The following is a 16,318-nucleotide window of genomic DNA, read 5'->3' on the forward strand; positions in this document are numbered from 1 at the left end:
TGGTGGCCACCACAGAGGTGCTCCAGGCTTCCTGCTCAGTCTTCACTGCCCCTCCAGAAGCTCCTTCCCAGGGCTTAAGGACTCTCTTGCTTTTGCTTTTACTGAAGCCATTCAGCCACCTGGTCTTGCCCAGAAAAGAGGTTGGCCAAGGTGGAGATGGAGTAGGATGGGGCAGCAAGCATACACACAGCTTACGCCTGCTGAGGGTCTAACCTGATGCTCCTCCCTTGTAACGCTGGAAAAAACCTTCCGCCCTGATCCTAGGGGGCTGTGCTGAATCCCTGATTCCCAGTATGGACAGAAACGGCACTTTCAAACAGGATAGCTGCAGATCTGGTGTTTTCAGTGGAAATCTAACCCTTCTGGCTGCAATCTATTTTTATCCAATTTATTTTTACCAGACCTGGCTTGCTGCTTTGGGACTATGAACGGGAGGTTTGCTTCCGTCACCCAGGGATGTTTAAGCATGTTTCTCCGGTCTAGAAATTAGTTGGGAAACCTGGTGACACCTGGCTTTCTCAGGGAGCATTAGCCAACTGCCTGTTGGAGACCTCATCAGCACTGACACCATCGCTGCCTCTCCTGGGGCTGTCCAGCCAAGGCATGAAGGGAGAACAGAGAAAAGGGACAACACTGCTTGCCCACGCAGTATTTTTTTCAGCTTTAAAGTTTTAGATGAAAGTCTTGGCCAGCATCAATGTGGCTTGAGCTTCTGTGGGAGGAACAAGCTCCCTCCTCCCCCACAGGGGCTGGGTGGTTTGGGGGGCTGGTGAACAAGACCCAGCTCCACTCGATCACCTCGTTAGCTCAGGAAGGAAGGTGGTCATTTAACGTGCATTTCTACAGTTACAATGAGCAGGCACGGGGCAGGAGTTAGGACTAGCTTTTATGGAGCATCACATCTCCCCCCTGCAGAGCTCAGACCTGACCTACATAGCATGGACAAGCCACCATGCCGGAGCATCCCAGCACACACTCAGCTTTCAGCACCCGCAGCTGGAGATGCAGCAGGAGCCTCCCCCGATTTACGTGAAAACCTGGGCGATGCACCAGGTTGTGGCTTGCCAGCGCTGCAGAGGCTTTGTCCACCCTGTGTCGATACAGGGCTAGACAGCTTATACCAGCAGGGATGTTTTTTGCCAGAATAGGAAACCATCTCTCTGGATGACATAAACCGGAGTCTTTTGGCTTGTTCATGTTGCCTCAAGCTGAGCAGGCAGATGTTGTTGTGGATTGGAGATGGAAGGTGTCCCCCACTGCAGCAGCTGGCATCAACCCAGCTTTGCAGTGCCAAGCCAGCCTCTGGACCCCCTGCCAGTCCCCCGCATCAGCCTTGGGGAAGGTCCTCACCCATCCACAGCTCTGTGTGGGAAGGAAGGGGCCTCACACGGGCTCAAATTATTCCACTTAACAAGCAAGAACAACCTCTCTCAGCATTTTAACTTTCAGACCAGTGCAATGGTGGGATCTCACTGTGCAGATACTGGTGCAGGTGAACTTCCAGGTACAGGGAAGGATTCTGCATCATGTAAGCAGTCAGCAGTTTCTTCTTGCGTAAATAAATACTGGGTGTTCATGTGACATTTCTCCTGCACTCAGCCCCAGAGCTTCCTCAGGTTGTGCAGACTGATGGTGATTTTATAAGCTTTCCTACCAGTAAGGCTGAATGTTAATGTATGGCACAGTCATACTCCCCTACCAGTAGCATGCTGCCTGTTTGGCTATGGTCACTACGATCCCTGCTGGACACCCACAAAAAAATCAGACAAAGCAGCATCTCCAGAAACATAGGGAAGCCCTCGGATGTTCAACACCCATTGACTGTTTCAGAAAGCAGGCTCAGGTCCTTCCTCCAAAGACCGGGCTGGAAATCTCTGATCTAGTAGCAGACACTGGGGAAGAGTTTCAAACAAAGCCTGAGCTGGAGATACTACAGGAGATCTGCCTTCAGCGTACAACCTGTTGGATGTCAAGTGCTTACAAAGTACAGTCAGTTCACAGCTGAGGTATGAAGCTGGTTTTAAGTTGTTGTGATGCTGGTTGGAAAGCTCTGGAATACTCCAGGCCAACTTCAGTCCAAGCAGGCCTATCATTGTCACTAGCCCAGGTTGGCCTTGGTATTACCCAGCCAAGGCATAAAGACATCCCGGGATGAAGATGCCTCCACCTCACTCAGGACCTGAAAGTATGTGCAATAGTCAGGGGACCCTTGTTTAGAAGGATTCTCTGCTCCTCAAGGCTTTGAAAATTATCTTCCCTATAAAAAAGGAGTCTGGGTGGAGAGAGGAGGAAGGCTCTTGTTACATCAGTATGTCTTGCCCTGAGCGGTTGCTCCCCAGAGCTTTTAAGGAAGAAATTCTGATGCAGAGAGCCGGCGTCTCTGTTCCCATCTTCATCCTACCTCCTCCTCACCGCATGCCCAAGCACATTGATGCTTTCTGCCCACCGTTCCCCAGGGAAAGTCCCAGGCCAGCGATGCTCCTTCAGACCTCACTGCAGCTGACATTTTGCTCTTTCTCTAATTAGTGCAGAAAACACTTAACCAGGTCTACAGCTGCAGTCCAGGGACCTCAGGGAGCTTCAGGATCTTGAAATTAAATGGCTGCAAGAGAAGTGAAATCACCCTGCCAGGGGAGCTGCTCAGAGCATGCCACTTCTGCAAGAAAAAGGAAAAAGAAAACAAAAGGATCTGGGGAACGGAGTTTGTTTTTTTTGTAGAGTGTATTTTTCCTTTCCTCAAGAGGAAGAAGGCTTTAGGGAAAAATCAGAAAAAAACTCATATCTTTATTTCTGAAAACTGAATTTTAATTTATTCAAGGGAAGGAGAGGGCATAGAAAAAACCCAATTTCACTAAAAAACAACCAACCCCCAAACCCCAGAATATTTCCACAGAATTAATCCTCAAATAGAATTTTTCTGCAGAAGAAAAAAACTGAACAGGAGTCCTCAGGGTCCCATTTGACAGCAGCTAGTCCAAGCGACCCACTGAGCAGAGAAAGATGATCTGCTGCTTTGCTTTTATGCTTTTATCCTTTTTTCTTGTGTTTATTTTTGAAGCTACAGGTGCTTCTTTTGTTGTGGCTCCTACCTGAAGCTGCAAATCACTGTAACTTTAGCCTGCTCTGCACTGCTAAACACTTTGCAGCCTCAGGACTTGTGCTGGAGATCCATCACCTTCTTGGCACAGACATTGTGGTCACCAACAGCTTCAGCCTGATGGGGAGAGGGAGGTTGGGAGAGGGGCTGCTGCACCAGTATGAGTTGCTGGAGCTGGTAAAGTCAGGGCAGATCTTCCCACCGAGGGAAGATGTGCATGGAATGGGGGAGCCGGTGGTGCCTTCCCTGAGATGGGGGAGCCTCCGATGGTGGGGGTGCTTCCTGGGGGCTACTGTGTCTCTCTTGGCTGTGTGGGGACCAAGACTGGCATTGCTGCCATGGCTCCACCAGAGTGGGACACACTACATTTGGCCGGATAGAGGGCTGATCCCGAGCCATATACCACAGCTCAGGGAAAACCATGGCCACAATTTCTCAACCAAAAGGATTAAACTGGGAGCTGGGAGTGATGGATGCTGTGCATACCCTCAGCATGAGCCATATGCAACGACAGCCTCCCCTGCTGTTGAACTGAGAGAGAAAAGGGCAAGAATCCTTTGAAGGATGTAGTTTTGGGTGCAGGTGGATGTTCAGAGCCTCTTCCCCCAGGCAGAAGAAGGCTGGTCCATTGCAGCTGGGTAAGGAAAGCTTTTCACGTGGGTAGCCCCTAAGCCTGTAATACCAGGCTCGAGGTCACCTTCTTTGATGGGCTCTGTGGAACACTCGTCGTATTTGAGTCTGAATTCAGTCTCCAGCTCCCACCTGGTTTCTGCTTCTCACCCGTGGCTCCACACAGACCCATCCCAAATGGGAGAGCCGGACCTCATGCTCCCAACCAAAATTTCCCGGTCACTTTCATCCAAACAGCCCTTTCATCAGGGTCCTGTTGTTTCTGGCTGGCTGATGAGGGAGGAGAAAATATCTCCTAGAGTTCTGTCATGTCTGCTTCTGACTGGCCCCAGCGCAGGAGCAGCTTAACAGCAACCAAGCTGAGAATTATGGCAACTTTTGACCCATCTCAGGGAGTTAAGTAGGAGAGAGAAGTCTGGGCAGCAGCTGAGACAGGACCTACCTGTCCCACCAAAAGGGCATCACAGATCTGCTGTCAGAGATGGTCTGATGGATATCCCGCTCCCCATTAGCTACCCAAGGCCCCATGAGATCAGCCATGTAGCCAAATATACCTTGGAAAGAAAATCTCTGCAAGTTGTGTTGATAACAAGGATCTGGTCTGATTTAAATGGCAGTTAAGAACCCGTTGTTAGACCTGAGCCAGTCTGCTGTGGTGGGGAATGGGGACCACCACCTGGAGGCACCATGGGTACACCATTCGACCATGGCTGCCCAAAAATGGCAGCACAGAGGTGAATAAAACCCCCCAAAAAGATGAGACCAAGTCCTGGTGGTTCTGTCCCATGGGGACAGGGAAACACGATGGTCTGCATGCAGCTGGCTGTGCAGGAGCCCTGGCACAACAGGGTACTGGCTGTGAACTGAGGCGTTGCTGTAGGCAATCAGAGGTGGTGGAAGGGCTTTGGTGGAGGTGAGCTTGATGGGTAGAGAGGTTTATGTCTCAGCAACCAAAGACCTGGGTTAGAAATGAGAGTTCAGGGTTCAAAAGTTTATGACTTGCCCGAGAGCACCAGGAACACGGGTTATCCTGGAGTTCCCAGCGTTCTCCAAAGCCTCTTCCATCATGATTTATTCATCTGTGGGAAGTGCTAAGACATAACACAACTCCCAAAGGGAGAATGAGCATAGCCTTAACCAGCTGCAATGTCAGGAAACTGCCTGTCTCCTGCAAGTTCTTCTGAGCCTGGGTATGCTGCAGCTCCACGCCGGGCAGCCACAGGCACCTTTGCCTGTGCAGCTTCACCAGATCCCACTGCTGGGAAGGGATCCTTGTCCTGATGAAGCTCCTGGGTCAGCTCTGGTTATTGCAAGAGCAGTCCCTGGGATGGAAAGGGCTTGCTATACATGTGGCTATTTCCAAGGTGAATGCCATGCATCTGAGTCCTGGGAATATCTTCTAGCAATGTGTAAAGCAGCCTGTTTCCTGGAAGTCTTTGCTTCTGAAGTCAAAGGGCAAAATTAAGAGCTTGAGACTCCGCAGGAATCCATTTTGGTATAATTTACACCTTCCCCGTGCACCCCAGCAGTGTTTTGCCATAGTTTAAATGCATGTGTAACCCATATTTGATGATTGTTAGGATTATTGCCATTTTACTGTTCTTGCTGTTATTAGCCTGCCGACGACTGTGCTGTGCTTGCAAAGCTGCGACCGGCGACTCCTTTGATACGCAGACATCCTGCCAATTGAAAATTCACTTGAGCAAATAAGTCTAAATTAGTGGCAGCTTTGTGCAGCTTTATTTCCCTCATTGCACTCCCTTCACGACTGCAAATAATCCAATATAAGTGCTGGGGCCGGCCGGCCCCCAATGGGAAGCCTGATTGCTCTCCTGCTGCAGCATTGGCAGCCAGGGAGGGAGGAGAAAGAGCTCTGGACCATCCTGCATCACCAGGGCTCTGCTGTGAAAGATGGGGGGGGGGGGGCATTCAAGTGGCAAAAAAGCGATGGCAAAAGAGGGAGGGCAGGATCCAGCTTCTGGGGTGATGGGCATCATCCCATTTGTCCAAACGGGCTGAAACCAGCCAGAAAATGCCAAAGTTAGGGGAGGACAGATGGACAGATGGACCATTTGACACTCGCCTCCTCGTCTGCAATAACCAGGGGAGAAAATGACTGCCCCTTTCCATTCTGTGTGCAGAAACGTGTTGGTGGGCTACAGAAGGATCAGCTCCCTCTGTAATCCTTCTTTTTTTGTTGTTGTTTCATATGTGCATGGCTTTATCAGGCAGTTTGGGGTTGAGATGGGTCAGTGTTGGCACATAAAGAAAAATGGCCTTTCTGGGTGTCAGACTGCCTCCCTTGTGGGCTTCAGGATATTAGGATATCAATTAACCCAGACCACCTCAAGAAGAAAAGCTGAGGCTGCCAGGCTGGACTTGTGCTCTCTGCCCCTCTCTCCATGATGAATGGGCTCTCATTTCAGCCATGAGCTGGCAAGCATCCCCAGGTGGGAAAGTTGAGGAAAGGGGTCCCGTGCTGGGAAGACCCCAAAATAACTCCGAGCAAAAACAAGCTGACAGATTCCAAAATCCCCATTTGAAATAAGCCAAACTGTCAGATCCCAAACTCCATATTTAAGCAAAATCAAGCTGTCAGACCCAAAAATTCCCATTTGAAAAAAAACCCAGCTGTCAGACCCCCTAATCCCCATTTCAGCAAAACCAAGCCATCAGACCCCAAAAATCCCTTGTTTGAGCAAAACCAAGCTGTTGGACCCCCAAATCCACATTTGAGCAAAACCAAGCTATCGGACCTCAATAGTTTCCTATTTGAAAAACTGCAGCTGTCAGACCCCCAAAATCCCCATTTAAGGAAAAACAAGCTGTCAGACCCTCAAATAGCTATTTGTACAAAAACAAGCCATCAGACCCCAAAATCTCCATTTGGAAAAAAAAAAACCCCAAACCAAAACCCAACAGGCAGTCAGACCCCAAATGCCTATTTAAGCAAAACCAAGCTGTCAGACCCCCAAATCCCATTTAAGCAAAAACAAGCCACCAAACCCCCCAAATCCCTATTTGTGCGAAAACAAGCTGTCAGACCCATCTGAACACCCATTTGAAGAAAACCAAGCAGTCAGCCCCTAAAATCCTCATTTGAGCATAAACAAGCCATCAGATCCCCAAATCCCCATTTGAGCAAAGTCGAGCCACTGGACCCCCAAGCCCCAATTTGGGGGTGCAGGGCTCACCCCCGCCCCGATGGGCAGAAAGAGTTAAGATCCCGTGGGCGCAGGCCTGCGGTGGCCAATCCCGCCCAGCAAAGTGCTGCCCTTGGCCCCAGCCCAGCAGCAGGTTGCTCTCCGCAGGTATTATTTTGGTTTTTCTCTGGGGGAACCAAGCAGGGAGACGATGAACCTCCAGACCCGTGGAGGATGGGGAGCTGGAGGATGCACCCCTGCGCTGCCCAGGTAAATTCCGGTGGGTGCTGGCTTTTCGGGGGGTCTTTCCTTTTGTTTCCTTCCCCCTCTAGCTGGGTGTCTTTGTTTGAGCCCAGAAAGGGGCCAGGCAGGGGAATGAAGGGTTTTCAGTGGATTAGTGTGAGGCTGAGCTGGTGGGACCTGCTGCAGGTGCTTTTTTGGGGTGGGACATACCCACCGGGCTGCATTTGCACTGGGGGGTCGAAGGAGAGATGGGGTGCACGGAGCTGGGTTGCTCAGGGTGGGGGAGAGCTGCTATTTCCCCCTGCTATAAACTCACTCTGGATGCAGCTGGCATGCACCAGCACCGGGACCTTGCCCCACAGTGGGTTTTGGGGCACCACTCTGGTTAGCAGTGCTAAAGCCAGTGGTGAGGATAAGCCACTGTGGGGGCGAGCCACCGTGGGGGCTTGCTCTGAGCGCAGTGTCCGGGGAATAGCAAGCACTTCCCAGGCTGGCTCCGCGCCCTTGAAATTCCTCAGGGTGAGTTAATGATAAATCGCGGCCAAGTCAGTGGCATAGGCGGTGGCTGGGGGCCGGTGGCAGGTTCACCTGCTGTCCTTCCTCCTGAGACAGAGGTTTGGGCAAGGTCTGGGGATGGTGGAGCCAGGCAGAGGCTGTGGGGATGGCTGCTTGGTACCTCTCTAGGGGTGATGGCTCACCCCGAAGGGCAGGATCAAACCTCCCCCTGGCAACACACAGGCCAGGGCAGGGGTCTACATCGGGGTGGGGGGAGGGGGGGGCAGGGGCGGGATCTTGTGACAAGAGGTGTCCTCCTGCTCCCACCATGAGGCATTTGGGGTCAAGGAGCGTGTCTGTAGCTGGGGATCACATTGGGATCCTGAGATTTGGGCTGTGGGGCCACATGAGGATGCTCAGACAGACGCTGGGGTGCCAGGCAAGGGATGCAGCTCCCTGCTGCAGGGCTTTAGGGGACAGCAGCACTGTGCTCGCATGCTGCAATGGGCCAGCAGCTCCCCTGTACACCCTGCTGCAATAATCTGCATCAGGCAGCACCACAGGCTCAACTGGCAGCAGCTCATCTCCAGCCACCTTACCAAATAAGGCAGCTCCTTAATGAGGGGAAACTGAGGCACACAGGTCCAGCCTGCAGCACAGAGCACCGTAGACCCTCAGCTCCACAGCCAGCACCAAGGCTGCTTCATCAAACTGGCCTTTCCCTACACTGAGTGAATTCAGGGATTTTTCCTTGTGCCACCAAAGCTGGTGTTTTCTGGGCAGCAGTTGTCAACAATGACCAGCCCACAGCCGGTGCTGAGCATCTTCTGGGGGCAGCCACAAGGGGACCGAGAAGACCATGTCCAAACCCTTCCTGATGGACACACAGGATTTGGGTTGGCAGTTTGGGCTGAGCTTGAAACCATCCTGTCTCACTGGCACTCTGCTCCTTGGGATGAGGGGGACAGACATCCCATGTAGTGGAAAATTCCTCCTATCTGCCCTCAGGTGCATACTGGAGGATGCTAGCCTGGATCCAGTGCCAGGCCTCTGATAGCAGCCTGGGGAAAGGGGATGGGGGGCAATGTCCCTGAGAATGAGGACGATGCCAGAGACATGGCCCCATTGCCCTGGCCAGGGCAACACCAGCGCACAGCCCCGGGGCAGCTTGCCAAAACCTCCATCTTCCAGGGCAGGATAATTCATGGTGGAAGGGACCTTGGCAGGTCTCCAGGCCACCTCGCTGCTCAAGGTAGGCTTGGCCACAAGGCCAGACCCTGCTTGGTCCCTTCAGGGCTTGAAAACTTCTAAGGCTGGAGACTGTAAAACCTCCTTGGGACCCCTTACAAATCACAGAGCACCATGTTGCATCTCCATGTCACCCACTGAGGTTTCTCTGGGGCTTTGCCCACCCCGCTGCAGCCTCCACAGTAACTTTGATGTCTCTCCTTACTGGAGCAGCTCAAGACTAATGCAGCCTGCCACGTGCTTGGCCTTTTATTCCACACCTTTGTCTGCTCTTTTGGAGGCAGAAAATCATGTGGATTAAAATTGGGAATACCGTGAGATTAGAAGTTCTGGTGGGATTGGATTTGGGACAGGCAGAGCTGCTTGTTCTGGATGAGCAATAGTAATGCCCATATTGATTTATTGATTTTTTTGCTGTCAGTAAGGGCTTTCCAGGTAGCTGCTGGGCTCCCCGAGCCTTGTGTTTGCAGAGGGATGCTCTGGGACAGTGGTGTGGTCCATAGATGTGGACTCAACATAAATCTCTAGTGCTCTTCATCATCCTTACCATCATCACTCCTCCTGGGGACGAGCACGGCTGCTGCAGCAAAGCACAGTGAAAACAGACAGGCAGTCCCGCGTCACTGAGTGTGACAGAGGCACAGCCCAGGTGTAGCACATACACAGGGGGTGTCCGTTCCAGGAGCATCCCTGGGGAGAGGAGAGGGAAGGACAAGCAGGAGGGCACGGAGCCAAGGCCATGTGCTCCACAGCAGAGGTTTCAGCAGTGCTTTGCCATGATTACCCCTGCTGCCACTTCCTGGGGGATGGGGAGGGGTGGTGGTGGAGCATGTCCCTTAAATACAGCAACCAGCTGAGGAGGAAAACCGATAGCAAACCCGGAGGATTAGCCAGGGAAGGTGGAGCAGGCTGCACTATTCAGGCTTTGTCGGGGGGCGGAGGGAGGAGGGCGGGGGGGGGAACAATGGGGCCTTTATTGAGGAAGGGAGGTGGTGGGTTGGCAGGCTGGCGGGGACAATTTGGTACAGAGTATCCCTTGGCCAGCTGGGAGGACAGGGCACTGGGACACGGGATGGGACAGTTTGGTACCCAGTGTCCCCATGCCAGCTGGGAGGTGGGACACGGGATGTGGGGTGGGACAGCTTGGTACCCAGCATGTCCCTTTGCCAGAAAGTGAAAGAAGGAATGGGGACATGGGACATGGGATGGGACAGGCTGGTACTCAGCATGTCCCTTAGCCACAGCTGGGGGTATGGGGAAACTGGGACATGGGAGATGGGACAGGGGATGGGCCTGTTTGGTACCCAGCATATCCTCAAGTGGTGGGACTTGTCCCAGGATGTCACTGCAAGCCTCACAATATGCTGACTGCATCAGGACAGATGACAAGGCTCTCCCTGCCACCCACACATGGGGTCTCGATCCATGGCCAGACCTCCCAAATTAGGGATTCCCAATGGCTGGTTTATGAGAGCACATTAGGCTGGTTCTGGGGACCCTGCAGAGCCTTGCAGCTGAGAGCAAGGAGCATCCCATGTGGGGGACATCCTGGACCAAGTGCTAACACCCACTCCAGACCTCGGCAGAGGGACCTCAGGGATGGAGAAAGCCATCATCCCTGTTCTCCCTCAGCAGCTCAACGGGGGCTTTCCTGAAGAGCCGCCTGGGTCTTTTCATCTCATCTCTTTTGTTTCAGCCTTATTATGTAAATAGCTGATGCAGCCCCCATAATGAGAAAGTAGTTTCCCAGAATACAAAAGGCTGTAATTATCTCATTAGCAGGCGGAAAGGAAAAGGAAATGTTTCTAAGCCGCTTGCTTTTATTCCCCACAGCAGCCCAAGAAAGTGCAGCCCCCAAAACGGGGACCTGCCTGCCCCGAATCCTGCCACCCGTCTCCCCGATGCTGCCACATTTGCAGGAGAGAAAAGGAAAGCATGGTCCTCATGTCTCAGAAGCAGCCACATACTGGGAGGGCTGACAGCTTTTAACTGGGCCCAGTTATCCAGAGGATGCTGCGGGTCCCTGTGTGGACCCCTCAGTGCTCTGAGACGCTGGGAGAAGAGGTGTCGTTGGAAAGCGGGGAGTCATAGAGGGACAGGATGATGCCCATCTTCCCAAATTGGATGTTCCTCAGCAGGACTCCCAAGCTGGGATTGTAGCTCAGAGCTTCAGGACGGATTCCCGCACTTGTATGCCTGCAAGAGAATGTGGTAGAACACGTGGAGGGTGCTCCCGGGAGAAGGTATCTAGGATGGCTTTGGTGTTGCTTTGCTTTCTGAAGTCATGCCTTCCTCACCTCTAGCTAGACACCCAGTTCTTGGGGACAGAGCTACAGACAGGCTGCAGTCAGAAGCTGGTCCTTGCTGAGATCTCCAAAACCCCTTTCTGGTGGGGTTTTCTTCTGCCCACCCTGTTCCTCCAGTGAACCGGCTAGAAGCTGCTAATGCAGCAGCAAACCATTTGTTGGTTTGGGTTGACTTTCTGCCAGATTTGTGAGCTGGATCAGGCCATGGAGAGAGCTGATGAGCAGCAGATCCATCCAGGATCTCTCCTACCACAGGGACTCGTGCAACACTCATTACGGGACACAATTCCTGCAGTTCCCCAGGGGGTTTGCATGAGATGATGGGAATCATCTCATTTGCAGGGAATGAAGGAAAAACTTCTGAAGGTGGCTACAAGATCTTGGCACTCTTTGACCCTTCAGCCTGCGTTCCCGATTTTGCTTTTTGGCCTGGAACAGGGCAGCAAGGGAAGGTCCTCATCACAAAGCTCCCATCTCCTTCAACAGGGATAAAGGGGAAGAGAGAGGTCTGCATCCTAGGGAAGCAGCAGGAGTTGTTCATCTGACATAGTTTGGCTTTCGGTTGTGGAAAAAGTTTATGGCTAAACAACCCGAGATTTGCATGTTTTCACAGACAGGTTCAAGTGTTTTCATGCCGTATTTCAGTGGTGGAGGGAAACCTGGCAGCCACCAAGCCAGGATGTCGGAGTAGGGGGAAAGGAGCTGTAAGAGGTGTAGAAAGGAGCCACAAGAATTACTTGACGGCTGGAAAAAATGCCTGTGAGAGGCAGGAAAAGCTCATTCTGTTCCCTTCTTCAGACCAAGGCAACTTGGGAAGGGTGTAGGAAAAAAGGAGGTGCCACCTCACTGGAGCCAGGTGGGAGGGGAGCAGTGGTGCCCCTGCCTCTTGGATCCACCCTGGTAGAAGTGCTCTCAGACAGTTTTGGGTCCAGCATGGCTGTAAGGAGGTGACACGTGATGGGCCGTGACACACAGGAGGCAGAGCAGTAGCCAAATGGTGGTTTTGGAGGACGTGACGTGCAAGGAGAGGCGGAGGGCTGTTTGCTCAGGGATGCACTGCAAGTTGCACCTGAAACTAATTGTGGGAAGACAAGAACTTTCTCGTAGGTGCGTGGTGGTACAGCTAAGGCAAACAGCATTTTGCAGGGCAAGATGGGAGCACTGAAAAGTGAGGCAGGTCCACCTGAACTTCTCCAGCACTGCAGAGGTCCTCCCCAGTGCCCATGTCCACCCTCCTCAGCCCAGGTAGGGAGCAGGAGGTGGGCTCCCACCACACCATCACTGCTGGAACTGCCTCATGGGAACAGGGATGTCCACACCAACCCCAGCAGCAACCTCTGAGGTGCTGGTAGCTTTGCTGAGACCCAGACTCCAACACTTCCAAAGGTTATATTGGTCAAGTGTTATTTGCAGGTCTCAGGTTTCAGTGGTGGCTTTTCTCCAGGGCTTGTTAATGCTTTGCCAGACCAGGTGGTTTTGCTCCCTACAAGGTCTGTTGTCTTCGCACTGTTAACCCATCACTGGCCTTCTCTTCCCCCTCCATACACCTTTCTGGAAGAAGCTGAATGATCAGATCAATTTTTTTTTTCCACCCCTTTTAAGCCACTTCTAACCTGCTCCACCACCCCAGGACACAATGAGTTTTCTCCTCCAGCCGAACCAACCCTCTGGCACCACTGCCAACAAACTGAAGAGCCACCAGAGCCCTAAACACAGTGCAGGTGTAGGTCCCACTGAAAAAAAAAAAAAAAAAAAAAGAAAGAAAAAAGAAAAGGCATGCTTTTATTGTGTCGGTAATTGCTTGCTTGTTAAAACAGATGCAAACAAACCCGACAATTGAAGGTTATGGGCACACCTGTTACCGCAATTGGTCGGGGGTGGAATTTTTGACCTTCAGATGCCTTTGCTGCCCGTCCTGCTGGGACCACATGCCTGGGATGGTGCGTGTGCCAAGGCACTGCCTTGCTTTCGAGCTGTTTGCTGGAGTTTTCTCTGCCCAGACCAGTGATTGATTTCCTTCTCACATGGCACGGTGCCTAGGTATGTCTCCCAAAGGCCTTTGTTACTAGAGTGTTAACAATTAACCTACTCAGGCAGAAACAGAGCCAGGCCTTCATAATCTAGGCTTAGTTAACTATTCAGCTGCTTATCTGAAAGCAATTTTTCTTCTGCTTAACTGGAAGGCATTCGCTCACTCATTTGGGTAAAGCAAGTGTGAAGATGCAGTTGTTTTACAGAATATTCTATTTACAATAGCATCTAGGGATCTCCTGGAGCTGTAGACATGTAGGAAACCTTGGTAAGAGTTGGCCATGAAGAGCCACAGCTGGGGAAAAGGAAATTTCACCCTAGGTTTTCTACATCAGGCATAAAAATACTGCTGTCTCCAAGGCAGAGCTTCTGGGCGAAAGGTCAAGGGGCCACCGCAGCTGGATGGGACAGGGAGGTTGTGCAACACAGAGATGGTGGGGCCTGCACCATTGTGTGAAGTCCCAGTGTCCCTGGCCAGGGAGGAGGCTGGTTGCACCGATGAGACACAGCACCTTTCCTAGGTAAGGTGCTGGCATGGAGATGCTGACCAGGAAGGGTGCTTTGAATTGATCTGGGCAGACAAAGAAACCCTTTTCAGCTTTTATTAACACAGTAATGCTGGGAAATGGGAAATTATTTCAGTGTTTGTTTTGGAAGGGTTTCCTTGCCCTTTGTCTCTGCAGAAAGTCCCTTCACTTGGGTTCCTGTTGTAACCACGGGGCTCTGGGGAACCGGAGCGAGGGCAGAGTTCAGCAAGGGCTGAGCGTCTTGCAGAGGTGGTGGCTGCTGTGATGGATGGACGGGTGGGTGTCACTTGGGAGTGATTTAGATAGAGCTAGTCCTCCTCTGGAGGTGGGATCGATCTGGTGGCTTCTTGAGAGCCTGGTGAGGATGAAGTGCAAGGTGGTCCTGGTGCATCCTCACCAAGGCAGATGGGATGTAACATCTGGAAAGATAAAAACATCTGGAATGGGCAGTGGCTGGCGGGTTGCTCAAAACTCCTGTCTTGGTTTTCTGCCTGTGTGGGGCCTCCTCACCCCACCACAGGGCAGGGGGAGCCACTTTCGCCCTTCTGCCATGGCTCGGGGGTTTCTTCCAAGCCCAGCCATGCTTGGAGGTGACTCCTCTTTCCTTCTAAAGGATGGAGATGGGTATGAAACACTGGTAAAGGCAAGCTGTTTGGCTTCCTTCAGCCCCGCTGTGTTCATGGACTGTCAGACTCAGCATCCTTGTTTCTTTAATTGGGAAGCACCTATAAACCCAACTGCAGTTTGTGCTCCTGTGGGAGGGAGGCAGTTATGAGATTTAAGGAGGAGACATGTCCTGGGGAAGTTTTTAATCATGCATTCCTCCAAACCTGGAAGGAGAAAAAATGACCCTCCAGCTCTGCACTGGAGCACAGCAGTGTCATTCCTTACCTCACTGTACTCAAAACTTGATTTCACAGTTCATCTGAGGAACAACCAAGGTAAAACCTGCCTGGGAACAGGAGCTGACCAGAAAACACAAAAGCAAGAGCTGTGCTTGAAAAAATGGCCCTTTTTGGCAAAAATCTGTACTGTCAGGGATCTGTTGGCACTTCTGGAATCTCCTTAACATATTTGTAATGCTTGTCCGTATGTTCTGTTTATCAGATCCCGGGTTTACAGTAAACATAAGCTAATAAGCATTTTTTTCAGAGTATTTTCTTGGATCATTCCCAGTTAAAAGGAAAAAAAAATGCCCATGGAAAAAGGTCCATTTTCAGAGTCTTCCCCTGTGATGCAGCTTTGATCTCACATTCCAAGAAGGCAGCTGAAGCCCCCCCACCTGGTTTTGGGTTGCTGGCACTGAACAGGAACACTGGCTCAGCATCCCAGTGGGCTTGGGACACAGCCCTAAGCAGAAACCTCCTTGATGTGAAAACCACCACCTGGGAGCCAGGGGGTCCCCAAGGGCAGAGAAAGGCTGTGATACTCTGCTGGTGAAGACCACTGAGGGAGATGCCATGGGGCTGAGCAAGCACCTTCCTCTGAGGTGCCTTGGAGGATGTTGCCACGACTCTGCCCAGGCTGTGGCTCTCACCCAGCTCAGGACCTTTGCCTTCCCTAGCTCATACTGCTTGTCATGTTGGCTTTTTTTTTTTTTTTTTTTTTTCCCTGAAAGGATCAGACTTTCTGGTGACCTCATCCTGCCCTCAGAAAGTCAATGTAAATGTGCAAATGTCATTGTGGAATTTACCCAGCAAGGAAAAGATAACCTGGATTTCTCCTCCACCAGCTGAGCAAGGCTGAGAAGTGCTGCATGGAGGTGCCTTTCCCTTGTCTGGAGCTGAAACCTTCCAGCACAGCCCTCCCATGGCAGCTGCTGTCCCATTAAAAAAAAAAAAAAAAAAAAAAAAGACACAGCCTATAAAGATCCCAAAGTCACTGAAAGGCAGGTTATTCCTAAATTAACAGAACAAAAAGTTTTCCTTTGATTAATAAAATGCAAAGGCATCATGGGTTTAGTGTGGCTTCAGGTGGGTGTTCTCCATCCCTCTTCATCGCTTCATAGCTCAAGCAAGTCTCCAGCTGCCCAGCAGGCACCTCAATTAATCCCTGGTCGTCATGCACTAAAGAACTGTCTATGGGGGTGTTCTTCAGAAAGTGCCTTTAGGGTGCAAAGGGGTTGTGAGCCTTTGAGTCCTGCTCAGTGCACTGGAGAGAGACATGTCCAAATGTCACATGCTGGATGTGTGACCAGACCTCGACACTTCTCTCTGCTGGTGGAGGTTTTGTTGCTTATGTCTGATAAACATTTACATGTTTTGATTGTTATGGGTCCCCAAGCCACTCCGTGCGATGCTCGTGGGATACTCATTTGCTGCTTGGTCTTTAGACCTCAACCCGTGAGTGACATGGCGACATCTCTGTTGGGGGACAAAGGTGCAAGCTGCAGGAAGGTCATCAGCAGTGACTACAAGATGTTCACCCAACGCCCATTGCTTCACGTTGCTGGTCATTCAGCAGGGCAAGGCCCTGGGGACCCTTGCGTGGGGTGATGTGCAAGGGGGTGGAGAAGGTTACACCACCAGGCATGTCCTCCTCCTCTGCCTCCCAGCTGCCTTGTCCCTTGTCCATGATGGGGCCCATCTGGTGTGTCTC

At 51.6% G+C, this 16,318-nt stretch overlaps 1 protein-coding gene across 4 annotated transcripts in view; it reads left to right on the forward strand.

Annotated features, from left to right (window-relative positions):
- Nucleotides 1-16,318, forward strand: part of LZTS3 (leucine zipper tumor suppressor family member 3) — a 55,958-nt gene that overhangs the window by 21,688 nt on the left and 17,952 nt on the right. The window contains exon 1 of one of the 4 annotated variants that reach the window (XM_027777180.2): nt 6,991-7,140. The exons of 1 other annotated variant lie outside the window; for it this stretch is intronic. The gene's annotated coding sequence lies outside the window, so the exon portion shown is untranslated. Of the gene's footprint in view, nt 1-6,990; nt 7,151-16,318 lie in introns of those variants that run through there. 2 more of the 4 variants (XM_027777177.2, XM_005230642.3) reach the window with 2 other exon arrangements.

This window comes from Falco peregrinus, chromosome 2 (assembly GCF_023634155.1).
Source record: "Falco peregrinus isolate bFalPer1 chromosome 2, bFalPer1.pri, whole genome shotgun sequence".
Taxonomy (NCBI): domain Eukaryota; kingdom Metazoa; phylum Chordata; class Aves; order Falconiformes; family Falconidae; genus Falco; species Falco peregrinus.